Genomic DNA, 12,660 nt, shown 5'->3' on the forward strand with positions numbered 1-12,660 from the left:
TATTTTGGATGTTTTAATGGACATTAAATCTAAAATATATTTATATAAGAGAGTATATAATCAATTTCGGATACATTCGGGTACTCAGAATACTTTGGTTCGGGTCGGGTTCGGTTCTGGTTCTTTAGACACCAAAATTTTGAACCCGTTTGGATATTTAATTAATTTCGGTTCGGGTTCGGTACTACTTTTTTGGGTCTGGTTCGGTTCTTCGGATTCAGATTTTTTGTCCAGCCCTAATTCAGTGAATAACACTAGATTTTAAAATTGAATTTATAATCTTTTTTTTGTCATCAACTTATATAGACTCATACAGACTCTGTGAACAAAACCGGAAGATCTTGATCTATGTGAACAATGAACAGTTAAATTTATAATCATCATTCAAATAACAATGGATTATGTTTAGATTTAAACTCTATTAAAATACATGATTAAATAACACTACCTACCACCTAAGTATATCAAGCAAATTAAAAGATCTTTTTGACTATTTAAAACTTTGTTTCAGAAGATTCAACACTTCAATTTGCCCTAGATACTTGATCTACTATTACAATGTAGTTTCTTCAGTTAAACATTTTACTACACTGTAGATAATTTGTTATCTCTTATTATATCAAATAGAAAAGAACATAATCTCTACATGGTTTCAACTTTTTTAATACAGAGACTCAGAGAGTATAATTTTTTTTTTCCATCAAGTTTTTAATATTAATAAAATGGGAGAAAACCCAACTACAAGGCCGAAGCCCAACAAAACAAACATTAAGAAACCCAAAACCTTACGGCCAAATAAGATAAGTTAAATGGGCATGCGGCCCAAAACAAAAGAAACCGGATGACTTCGGTAGGCCCACGCGTCAAGGAGGCCGGACACGTGTAAGGATCAACACCGTCAGAACGACACGCATCTCTTCCGCCTCAACTTGACCGTCACCGCCTCGAGACATGCCGGAGCTACACCACCGTAAACCTCGAGCTCAGAATACCGGAGAGCCTCCATCGAAATCAACTCTTCTCTTCAACGCTTTGTCTTCACTTCAGAGAGCTTCATCGATCCAATCGAGCACTACAAGAAAATAGTCATATTGCAATAGTGATATATTGTTGCAATATGGTAATATATTGTTGCAAATATAAAACTGCAACAAAAATGTGACAAATTTTAACTTCTTGTTGTTTGTAGGTTGCCAATTCATGTTTGTCGCATTTACATAGCAAAATTAGCAACGAATTGAGTTGTTGCTATATATGTCATATATTTGTAACAATTTTTTTATAGCAACTTTGTTGTATATTTACAGCATACTTTTGTAACATAAATAGTGGCAAGCCATTGCCACGTAAAATAATAGCAAACAACATTGCAAAGTTGCAATTATTTTTTCCCTTGCAATTTAATAGTATTAATGCAACAAGATGTAGATAAAATCTGTTATAATTACAACATATGGATGGAATTTAAAATTGTTACAAAATTTGCTATATAAAATCTACATCGAATGTTGTTGAATTGTTTTCTATAATTATTTTAAATAGTATATCCGGGTGCAAATATTTTATGACAACATTTATTTTGTGGTTAACAAATTATATTTTAATAACATTACTATATTACCAACTGCATTGCATAAGTGATTATTGTAATATTTTCTTATAATAATATTAGATGTATTATTTATTTTTACAGTAAATATATTTTACAATAACACAAAAACCAAATGAATAACTTTATTAAATAAACTAAAATATTAAAAGTTAAAATAATGCATCATTAGAGAAATACCAGCAATAATTTGAAAGCTACATAAACTAATAAAAAGTAAAATATTTGCTCTTCGGTTGTTACGATATCATCTTCAAGCATATGATCAGCTGCATCTTCTTCAAATCCTTCCGGTAATTAGCCTTGCGCTTTCATCTTCAAGTATATGATCAGCTACAAGTTGAACCTATAAACAACAATAAAAGTATCATGTGACGTTCATATAGATAATATGTATATGTTTCTTTTTACCGCAATGAACCACCATTCACTTTGGAAGGATCGAGACATTCAATGCTTGGGCTACTTCGTGTTATGATCCTCGTTTTCCGTGTGATTCATCGGGAAAAAATATAAGATCAAAATTAACACTTGAAAGAAAACTAATAAAGGATAAATAAAGCACACGAAAACAAATTACTGGAGATGAGTTACTTTCAAAGAAGAGTCCCTTCCAAAAACTATGTACAGGAATCAATGAATTATTGAAGCACCGTATAAGCTGTATATATAATGAAAAAATAAAATCTAAACTATCTCGCTGCTGGATATATCCATATTTTTTAGTTTTATATTCTCTCAACAAACTAAAGTCAAGTTGTAAATAAAATAAAAGGCTGGAATAAAATAAAAACTATATTCTAGTAGTTGCAAGTTCCGTCCGCAATTCTTAGAATAAGAAAAATATTTGTTCAATAGTTTATAAAAGGCATCTAAATGATTGCACTAGGAACGTTGACAATATGAATTACGGGCATGCATATGAAATTTGATTCATTTGATAGAATTAGTATACACGAAAGAAGACATTATTACTACTATTTTTTTAACCGTTTTTAGTTTTGGGCGTGTCATACTTCCGCATGAGCCATTTAATAAATTTTCAAATGAGAAACAAAAGTAAAGATATCGTGAGTGTGGGTTAAGGTTGTTGTGTTATTGATATCATAGGTGAGCTTTGAATGTTGTGAATGCCTAAGGATGTGATATTAGGAGTTTTCAAGGTTCCTAAGACAAATGTTGTAGTATAAATGATTGTCGAACCAATTCCAAGGGATTTCAAGCATTGAGAATGCAAGTACTTATTTAATCTAAGTGCCACCGATGATTTTAAAGGTTTTCTAAACTAATGATTATTACTAATGCAGTTTCAGAATAATAAAAAGGGTAAATGAGTTGACTTTCTTAACTAAGGAAATAAGAACTCATGGGCATAGGAATTAGACCTTGGGTGATCAAGTTTCGAACTAAGGATAGCAAACGAACAATCAAACTATCAACCTTAAAGCTTAGACACGATTCTAAACAAACTCTATATCTAGATGAATGTTCATTTACTAACACATTTCAAACAACAAATGTGTTCGGTTGAATAATATGGAAGCAATCATTACTAACAGGTCTAAGGCTATCTTAGCATTTCTAACAACAAATGTCTTTGGCAAAATATGCTAAAAGCTTAGAAGAGTTGTTTCATGAATATCATCGAACACCTTTTGGGTGGAAAATGCCTAAAGATCAACTTTTGAGAAGCTAACTTAGAAGATGCATTATGATTACTCTACTAGCAAGGTTTTGGAATGATCTACTCTAAAAAATCCTAGCTCTAACCTAATCACCCTTAATCTTCCTAACCCATGAATTCAAATGGTGATTACTCACTACTCTTCATGATTCCTCTTAAGCCCATTTTGGATTTCAGATTAATCATACAGAGCGATACAACAACGAATTGGAAACACAGAATTGCAATAACTAGATGAACAAAGATGATTCAAGAGATGAACTTTCCAAAGGTTTTTCGTAGAACAAAAGATAATCTCTCTGGTGGCTGCCAAGAGTACCTTAAACATAGGTTTTCAGAAGTAAAAACGTGCATAATAAAATGACCAAAAGGCCCTTGAGTAGAAATGAATTCGAGTAATCAGACGTCGCGCAGCGACTTCCAGTAGTCGCTCCGAGAGGGCGCTCCAGGCTTCGGGAGCGACCTGGAGGGGTCGCTGCGAGACGTCGCTCTTCGCGAGTGACCTCGCTGCGTCGCTCCGGTCAAGTCGCTCCGGGTGATGGAGACACGAGAGACCTCGCTGCGTCGCTCCGGTCAATCGCTCCGGGTGATGGAGACGCGAGCGACCTCGCTGCGTCGCTCCGGTCAAGTCGCTCTGAAAGGGTGTCACAGCGACTTCACGGTGTCGCTCCGGTGAGGTCGCTCCCATGCACTGCTCGTCCAATGATCACCTTTTTCAGCTCTTTTGAGCTCCAAATGCACCCAATGTCTCCAAGAACTCCATGTGGTACTCCAATACCTGATAAGGACTTATGTATGCAAAATGCAACCTAAACATGGCTAAATCCTAGTCTATATGATCAAAATGCACATGGGTGAATGGATAAGACAATGAAAATATGCAAGATATCAACTCCCCCAAACTTGTTCTTTTACTTGTCCACAAGTGAACTTTCTAGAACTCATAGGGAGAGAGGTTTGAAGGTGGGAGCTCATAGCCAAAAGAAACACAACTAGCACTCGATTCAACATCTAATCTAACATGAGCACACTCTCTTATTACACTCTAGCTTCTCTAGGCCTATCTCAACTCTTTTTGCCCTTATACTCATCATCAAGCATCCACACATTCAAATCAACCAACTCTCACATTCATTAAGCATAAAACATCAAGTGAATTCTTGCAAATGGTCAATTGGTCCAAATCATTTGGTCGAGTAAGGGAAGGCTTTTATTCAAGTGGGTCAAGAGGTTCGAAATCCATGATCTTTTAAAGTGGTTTACTCTCGAAACGAGTAGCCTTGACATTGCACATAATATATCTAAGAAAGGGACCAACTCATGCATACAATGCTCAATCTCCATTGTTCTACCCTTTTCCCAAATATACAAGTTACACAATCACTTCATAATGTCGAACCCAACTCCCATCTCTGACCAAAAGACCCCAAGAACACTTTGCACATAAAACTCTTTTTCTTTGAAATCTATAAAGGATTTTCTTAACTTCTACACAAATCTTAGCTCTAAACAACTTTGCTAGCCCCCTTTTTTTTTTTTTTTTGTTTGGGGGCCAAGACTTTTCACAAATCGAGCTAGAAGTTTCTCTACTTATCCCATAAAGACTAGTCAATTAAACACAAGAGTTCACTCTTTTCTTTCAACTTTCTCATACTCCCAAATCAAACTTCACAACACTCACCCCCATCCTATGGCTAGACAATAATGTGCCTAATTAAGCAAGAATGAAGATCAAGCATTGTCGTTCCCGATACTCTCAACATTATGTGCATGTAAGACTTTCCGAAAAAGGCCTCACTCATCAATCAATGAAGGCTTAAACAGAGGAAGGGATTTTGGGGAGAGGTCTACCACTAGAGGTTGTCAAAAAGATTGGCATAAAGGATGTGACAACTCAAGTGTGTATATCCATGATTCAGTACACAAGGGACCATGAGCAAGATGCATTAAGTTCGTTCAGTTCAAATAAGGTTGTAGTTGGCTTCAAAGACTGAGTTTCAGCAATCAACAAGTTTCAGGAAGAGTTTTCAAGGCTCGAAGCATACAAGTCCTTTTGAGAGGTGCATAAGCTACTCAGGTGCAAAGTAGTGTTCTTTACAAGGCATTTAAAATCATTGCTCCCAATGCAAGTGAATGCAACCTATATGCTCTAGACTCTCCTAGAAATGCAAATGATGCAAACTAAATGATTTTTTTTATGCAAATAGATATGCAATGCATGACTCAATGAAACAACATCAAAGCAAACATGATCAAATACTTGGTACCTCCCCCAAACTTAAATGACACAGTCTCTGTGTTGTCAAGGAGAGGGAGATACCCAAAAAGAGAAGACTAATATGGAAAAACGAAATGGTATATACAGGGGAAAGTAGAGAAGTACCTTCAAGGATGGTAAGTGGGGGCAGATGCCCCAGCATCATCGTCGTCCGGTGGAAACGTGGTGTAGTAACCTCCATGTCCTGAGCTGTAGTCTCCATACCATTGTTGGCTCTGAACTTCTTCAATCTCAGCTTCACTTTCTGAAGAGGCTAGGGATGGAGACTTGTTTCCAGAGGCGGAAGGCTGAGTGGGTGGGTTCCTCCATTGTCGCTGGAGCTGTCTATCAGTGAGTGGGAAACCAAGATCAGTGGGGTGAGGTGGGGGCTGGGGGACTGATGTGTTCGCGAAGGCGAAGTCCGCTGAGCTACATCCAGCTATTCCTCCTCTGGTCAAGATATCGGCCACCTTCTTCATGAACTTGGCTGAAGTCTTTGCTTGCTTCTTCACCGTCTTGCTCAGCGCCTTGCACTTGTCCTTCAGCTTTTCGATTGTTCTGTCTTGTGCCTTGTTCCATCGCTGAAGTCGGCTAATGTGGTCATGAGCATCACGAAGCGCACCAGGGGGAAGGACTCCATCATGTGGCTTGAAGTAGTAGCGTGGAGGTCCATAGATGGGTACAGATTCTTCCCTAGGAGGTTCTGTGAAGTCGTGTCTCGTCGGAACACTCCTTTTCCTTGGTGCAGCAATGGGACCGAGAGACCCGTGTTCTCCAAGAAAGTCTTCTTGGGATAAGTTGAAGCTGATAGCTCCAGGTCTCTCTAAGCTCGTCAGTCTCTGGTTTGGAAGAACCACTTCGACCGGCTTGCCCTGCAAGTAGTAGTGGTAGACGTAGTCCTTCCCATACATCCCACTGAAATAGGTGGCAATCCTCAAGTAAGTGCCATCGATGAACTTAGGCCCTGCTGCGTCCTTTCCCAAAGGAACATTCAGAAATTGGAGCAGTGGCGTGATCATCCCGCCTATCCCAACCTTTGGTTGCGAATCAGTTGTGTACCATGCCCAGTCTCTGTAGTGCTCGAGACGATTCACGAAGAAACTGACCATCCCGAAGGAAGCATAGATGTCGTTGCTTGGAAGGGGCAACGTTCCAGGTGGGGCATAGGGGCGGATAGCCGGGCAGAGCAGTCGCATGTCTTCCTCGGTGACACTACCAGCTTGCTTCCGTGGGTAGAATGCATGGACGAGCATCCTATGGAGGTAGCGTACAGACGGGTGCCGGATATGTGAGTTCTTGTCAGCCCCGGTAGAGTGTTTGTTTCCAGTGATTAACTTCCAAAGCTGAGTGGGGAGGTTTTCACACTTGGGAAGGGAGTAGTCTGCCAAGTCTTGGAAACCCATGACTCTCCCAATGTCTTTGAAGTTCATGTTGTACTCTCTCCCATTGACCTTGAACTTTATTTTGCCCCATCCTTGCCTCACGTGCGGATCGTCATGGTAAGTGACCTCAAGGGAAGACAAGAACTGACAGGAGACATCCCGGTAGGTGGGGTAGGCCATGGTGAGGAGTTTGGGCATCTTCAGGTGCCCCAGCATTGCCTCAATATCAGAATAGAGACCCACCTCCTTCAGCAAATCAAGGTCAGCGAATCTGGTCGGAGTCCAAGTTACCCCATTCAACAAATGGTGATACAGCTCTTCCTCAGATGGAGTTTTCGCCCTGTCTCTATCCTCAGCAACCTCTTTCCCTTTGGACATCTTGGCCCTCTTTGTAGGAGCCTGCTCATCTGCACTTTCATCGCCACTCTCCTCATCTGTGGCAACTGCTATACTCTTTCCTGCCCTCTTCTCTTGCTCCTTTGCCTTCTTTGCAGCCACGGTTTTCTGTCGAGAAGTCTTTTGTGTCCCAGAACCAGCTCGTTCCGAGGCTAAAGCCTTTCCTCTCAACGAAGACTCTTGACTTTCAGGTTCCTGCCTCTCAGCATCCGACTTTCCCTTTGTTTTCTTAACCATTGTACCTGAGAAATACAAAACTTGGAAAGGGATAAGTCGATTGACTTTGCAAATGTAAACTTCAAGAAGGAACGTAAAGAACCACAATTCTCAATCTTTTCATCATGTGAAAATTACAAGACAAGTAAAATTCAATAATCAAAGTAATTCTAGAATGAGAGGGTTCTCTAACCAAACCTTTCAACACCTTAACATACTAACTCACCCACTAACACACTCAAATAGGATCAATTTCGAAAAGCCCCAAATTCATGAACCCTAATTTTGCCAAAGTTCAAATTAAGCTCAGTTCCACCTTCAATTCAACAACCCAACTTGATATATAAGCTTTCCCTAGTCTATTTCACCACAATCAAGCAAGAAATTGACCAAATTTCGATTTTCAAATTCTAGGGTTCATGGACCTACGAATTTGAATTTGAAAACACAATACCTTGCTTTGGATGGAAGGAAATGGGGAATGGGTGGTGAGGAATAGACTGTTGGGACGAAAGCTGAGATTTAGAAACAAGAACTAGGAGATTTGGGTGAGAATTGAGAAAGTTAGGAGATTTTTGGTGTGGGTTTGTTTGAGAGAGTATGAGTGTTTGTGAGAGGAAGGGAGAGTGAAAGAGATGAAGGTCGTGGGTATGGGTAGTTCTAGGGTCGTCCGGTTAGGTTTAGGGCTGGTTAACTCGAATTAAACCAGACAAAATCGAAGAGGGACTTGCCTGGACCGGCTCGGGAGCGACCTGGAGTGGTCGCTCTGATGGGTCGCTCCGTATCGTAGTAAACGCGAGCGACCTCACGTGGTCGCTGCGTCACGTCGCTCCCAGCAACAGAAAACACGAGCGACCTCACGTGGTCGCTGCGAGACGTCGCTCCCAGAGCGACGCTCGAGCTCCGGACACCGAATATGCGAGCGACTTGGACCAGTCGCTCTGATTACGTCGCTCCCAGCTGGAGCGACCTCATGGCGTCGCTGCGGAACCTCACTCCCACGCTCGAGTCCTTGCCTTGACCGGATCGATGAACCACCTGAACAATACTTCAACACTTCTTTTTTTTTTAATGCAAATATGATGAAAATGAAAATACCAATGCAATATGTACAAGGATATGCATGAGACTTCCTCCCAAGTGAGCTTGTTTTAAGTCTCTAGCTTGACTTTTCCTCCTTTTGGACTAGGCTGGGGTAGGATCAGGCAGTGGAGTTGAAACTCCATCTTCCTCAGGTGCATCAGCCATGTAGAGCTTAACCCTTTGCCCATTGACTGTGAAGTCTCTTCCATCTATACTCCACAAAACTATTGCTCCATATGGCTTAACCTCTTTGACCTTGAAAGGGCCGGACCACCTTGACTTAAGCTTTCCTGGAAACAACTTCAGTCTTGAGTTGTGGAGAAGAACTTGATCTCCTTCTTTAAACTATCTCTTTAGGATATTCTTGTCATGGAAAGATTTAGTCTTCTCCTTGTAGATCCTTGAGTTTTCGAAGGCATCCATTCTTATCTCATCAAGCTCATGTAGCTGAAAAAGCCTTTTCTCCTTGGCACTCTTGATGTCAAAGTTCAGCAACTTTACTGCCCAAAGTGCCTTGTACTCAAGCTCCACTGGTAGATGGCAAGCTTTCCCGTACAATAGGTTGAAAGGTGTGGTCCCCAGAGGTGTCTTGTAAGCTGTCCTGTAAGCCCAAAGCGCATCATCAAGCTTAACTGACCAATCCTTCCTTGTAATCCCCACAATCTTCTCCAGAATGGACTTGATCTCTCTGTTAGAAATCTCAACTTGACCACTTGTTTGAGGATGGTAAGGAGTTGCAACCTTGTGCTTAACACCGTTCTTCCTGAGAAGTCCCTCAAGCAGTTTGTTGATGAAATGAGACCCTCCATCACTGATTACAACTCTTGGAACTCCGAACCTTGGAAAGATGGTGCTCTTGAACATCTTGATTACCACTCTTGCATCATTGGTGGGACTTGCAATAGCTTCCACCCATTTTGAGACATAATCAACAGCTACCAGGATGTACTTGTTGCCATGTGATGATGGAAATGGCCCCATGAAGTCAATACCCCACACATCAAACACTTCAACTTCAAGGATTGGATTCTGAGGCATCTCATTCCTCTTGGTGATGTTTCCCCTCCTTTGGCATGAATCACACCTTGAAACAAAGTCTTGTGTGTCCTTGAACATGTGTGGCCACCAGAATCCAGCTTGTAACACCTTAGCAACAGTCTTGAAGGTAGCAAAGTGGCCTCCATAAGATGATCCATGACACTGTGTAAGGATCCCATCAATCTCCTCATTAGCAACCACTCTCCTATAAAGTTGATCTTTGCAGAGAATGTAGAGGTAGGGCTCATCCCAGTAGTATCTCTTCACATCCTTGTAGAACTTCTTCTTGGCATAACCCACAAGATTCAAAGGCTCTTTTCCTGTGGCTAGGTAATTCACCAAATCAGCATACCAAGGTTCTTTCTCTTCTGTTGCCTTGACTTCTTCAAGCTTCCTTCCAGTCTCACAAACTGCTATCACTGCTCCAATAGCCATGATCTGTTCCTCAGGGAGTCCTTCGTCAATGGGAATGCCACACTCCACTCTCAGCCTGGACAAGTGATCAGCTACACCATTCTCAACTCCTGGCTTGTCCTTGATCTCTAAATCAAACTCTTGCAGCAAAAGAATCCATCTCAAGAGCCTGGGCTTTGCATCCTTCTTCGCCAAAAGGTGTCTCAACGCAGCATGATCTGTGTAGACAATGACTTTAGATCCCACCAAGTAGCTTCTGAACTTCTCAAAGGCAAAGACAATGGCTAGCATCTCCTTCTCTGTTGTGGCATATCTCATCTGAGCATCATTCAGGGTTTGGCTCGCGTAGTAGATCACATGGGTCTTGCCATCTTTCTTCTGCCCCAAAACAGCTCCCACAGCATAATCACTAGCATCACACATGATCTCAAAGGGGAGATCCCAATTAGGTGGCTGGACAATTGGAGCACTGATGAGTTCACCTTTCAGCTTCTTGAAGGCTTCTAGACACTCCACATCAAAGCTGAAGGTGGCTTCTTTGCACAGCAGCCTGGTCAATGGTCTAGTGATCATGGAGAAGTCCTTTATGAATCTCCTGTAAAACCCAGCATGACCAAGAAAACTTCGGATGTCTTTCACTGTCTTTGGTGGGGGCAAACCAACCATAACATCGATTTTGGCCTTATCCACCTCAATCCCCTTCTCTGAAATCTTGTGCCCCAGCACAATCCCTTCTTTGACCATGAAGTGACACTTCTCCCAGTTCAGCACAAGGTTGGTGTCTTCACATCTCTGTAGGACCCTGCACAAATTTGACAAACAAGCAGAAAACGAAGATCCATAGACAGAGAAATCATCCATGAACACCTCCACAACATCCTCAATCAGATCAGAAAAGATCGACATCATGCACCTTTGAAAGGTGGCTGGAGCATTACATAGACCAAATGGCATTCTTCGATATGCGAAGGTACCATAAGGACATGTGAATGTTGTTTTCTCCTGATCATTGGGATGTATGGGGATCTGGAAGAATCCTGAATATCCATCAAGAAAACAATAGAATGGATGATTTGCAAGTCTCTCAAGCATCTGATCAATAAATGGAAGTGGAAAATGATCTTTTCTAGATGCAGAGTTCAGTTTGCGGTAATCAATACACATCCTATGCCCAGTGACTGTTCTTGTTGGTATCAATTCATCCTTGTCATTTTTAATCACAGTTATACCACCCTTTTTTTGGCACAACATGCACAGGAGATACCCATTTAGAATCTGAGATAGGGTAGATAACACCAGCATCTAAGAGTTTAAGAATCTCTTTCTTTACAACATCCTTCAGGTTAGGATTTAACCTTCTTTGATGCTCGATAGAAGTCATTGATTCATCCTCAAGATGTATCCTATGCATACACAAAGAGGGTGATATTCCCTTGATGTCATCAAGTGAGTAACCTATTGCTTTTCTAAATCTTTTAAGTGTTTTCAAAAGTTCAGATAGCTCAGTTTCAGTAAGTTCACTACTCACAATGACTGGATAAGTTCCACTAGGACCAAGAAATGCATACCTTACACCATTGGGGAGAGGTTTAAGCTCCACTTTAGGCGCCTTAAGTTCGCTCCAGTCGTTTTGCTGGGTGTTTCCTTGTTGAATGACCGAGGCTTCCTGATGGACAATTTGAGGCAGCTCCTCATACTGATCCTTACTACCAAATCCTCTGTGTGAATCCAACATCATCCCATAGGCAGCACTCTCCAGGTTCTGAATCACTTCAGCTGGCCTCTCTATCGTCAAAGCATGCTGTAGAGGGTCTTCTATTGACAATTCTTCAAGGAGCTCATCAGCAAGGGCATCCATCTCTTCAATGTAGAAAACTTGCCCTTGAACTGTTGGTTTCTTCATTACCTCCTTGATGTCAAAGTGAAGAACATGCCCTTTACCCAAGTGGAGATCAATCTTGCCCTCTTTCACATTAACAATTGCTCCTGCTGTAGCTAAGAAAGGCCTTCCAAGGATTAAAGGATCTGCAGCTTCCTCACCCATCTCAAGCACCACAAAGTCTGTAGGGATCTCATATTTTCCAACCATAACGGGGAGGTCCTCCAAGATACCCACCGGGTACTTCACTGAACGATCAGCCAATACCAGAGACAGTCTACACTTCTTGTACTGAGTGAAACCAAGCTTCTTAGCAACAGATAAAGGCATCAAGCTGACACTAGCTCCCAAATCGCAGAGACATCTATCAAATACCATAGGTCCAAGAGCACAAGGTAATGTGAAGCATCCTGGATCTTCTAGCTTCTTTGGAACAACAAGCCTCTGGATGATGGCACTGCACTCATGAGTGAGAATCACCATGCCCTCCATCTCCTTCTTCTTTGCAGCTACAACATCTTTCAGGAACTTACTATATTGAGGAATTAGCATGAAAGCATCAATGATGGGCATTGTGACTTGAACTTCACTCATTTGCTTCTCAAATAAAGCTTTGTACTTCTCTAGCAGCTGCCTCTTGAATTTTCACTTGCTGGAGCAACAACTTCACCATCTTTCACTGTTTTCTTCTCTTCCCCAACC

General features: G+C 41.2%; 1 long non-coding RNA gene across 1 annotated transcript; it reads right to left on the reverse strand.

Annotated features, from left to right (window-relative positions):
- Nucleotides 1-1,756: 1,756 nt before the first annotated feature.
- On the reverse strand, nucleotides 1,757-2,961 carry LOC125584499. The gene is made up of 2 exons (XR_007321420.1): nucleotides 2,021-2,961; nucleotides 1,757-1,955 (listed from the first exon to the last, which is right to left on the reverse strand). It is a non-coding gene; the product is annotated as an uncharacterized LOC125584499 (long non-coding RNA).
- Nucleotides 2,962-12,660: the final 9,699 nt, after the last annotated feature.

Source organism: Brassica napus, chromosome C3, assembly GCF_020379485.1.
Source record: "Brassica napus cultivar Da-Ae chromosome C3, Da-Ae, whole genome shotgun sequence".
Classification (NCBI taxonomy): domain Eukaryota; kingdom Viridiplantae; phylum Streptophyta; class Magnoliopsida; order Brassicales; family Brassicaceae; genus Brassica; species Brassica napus.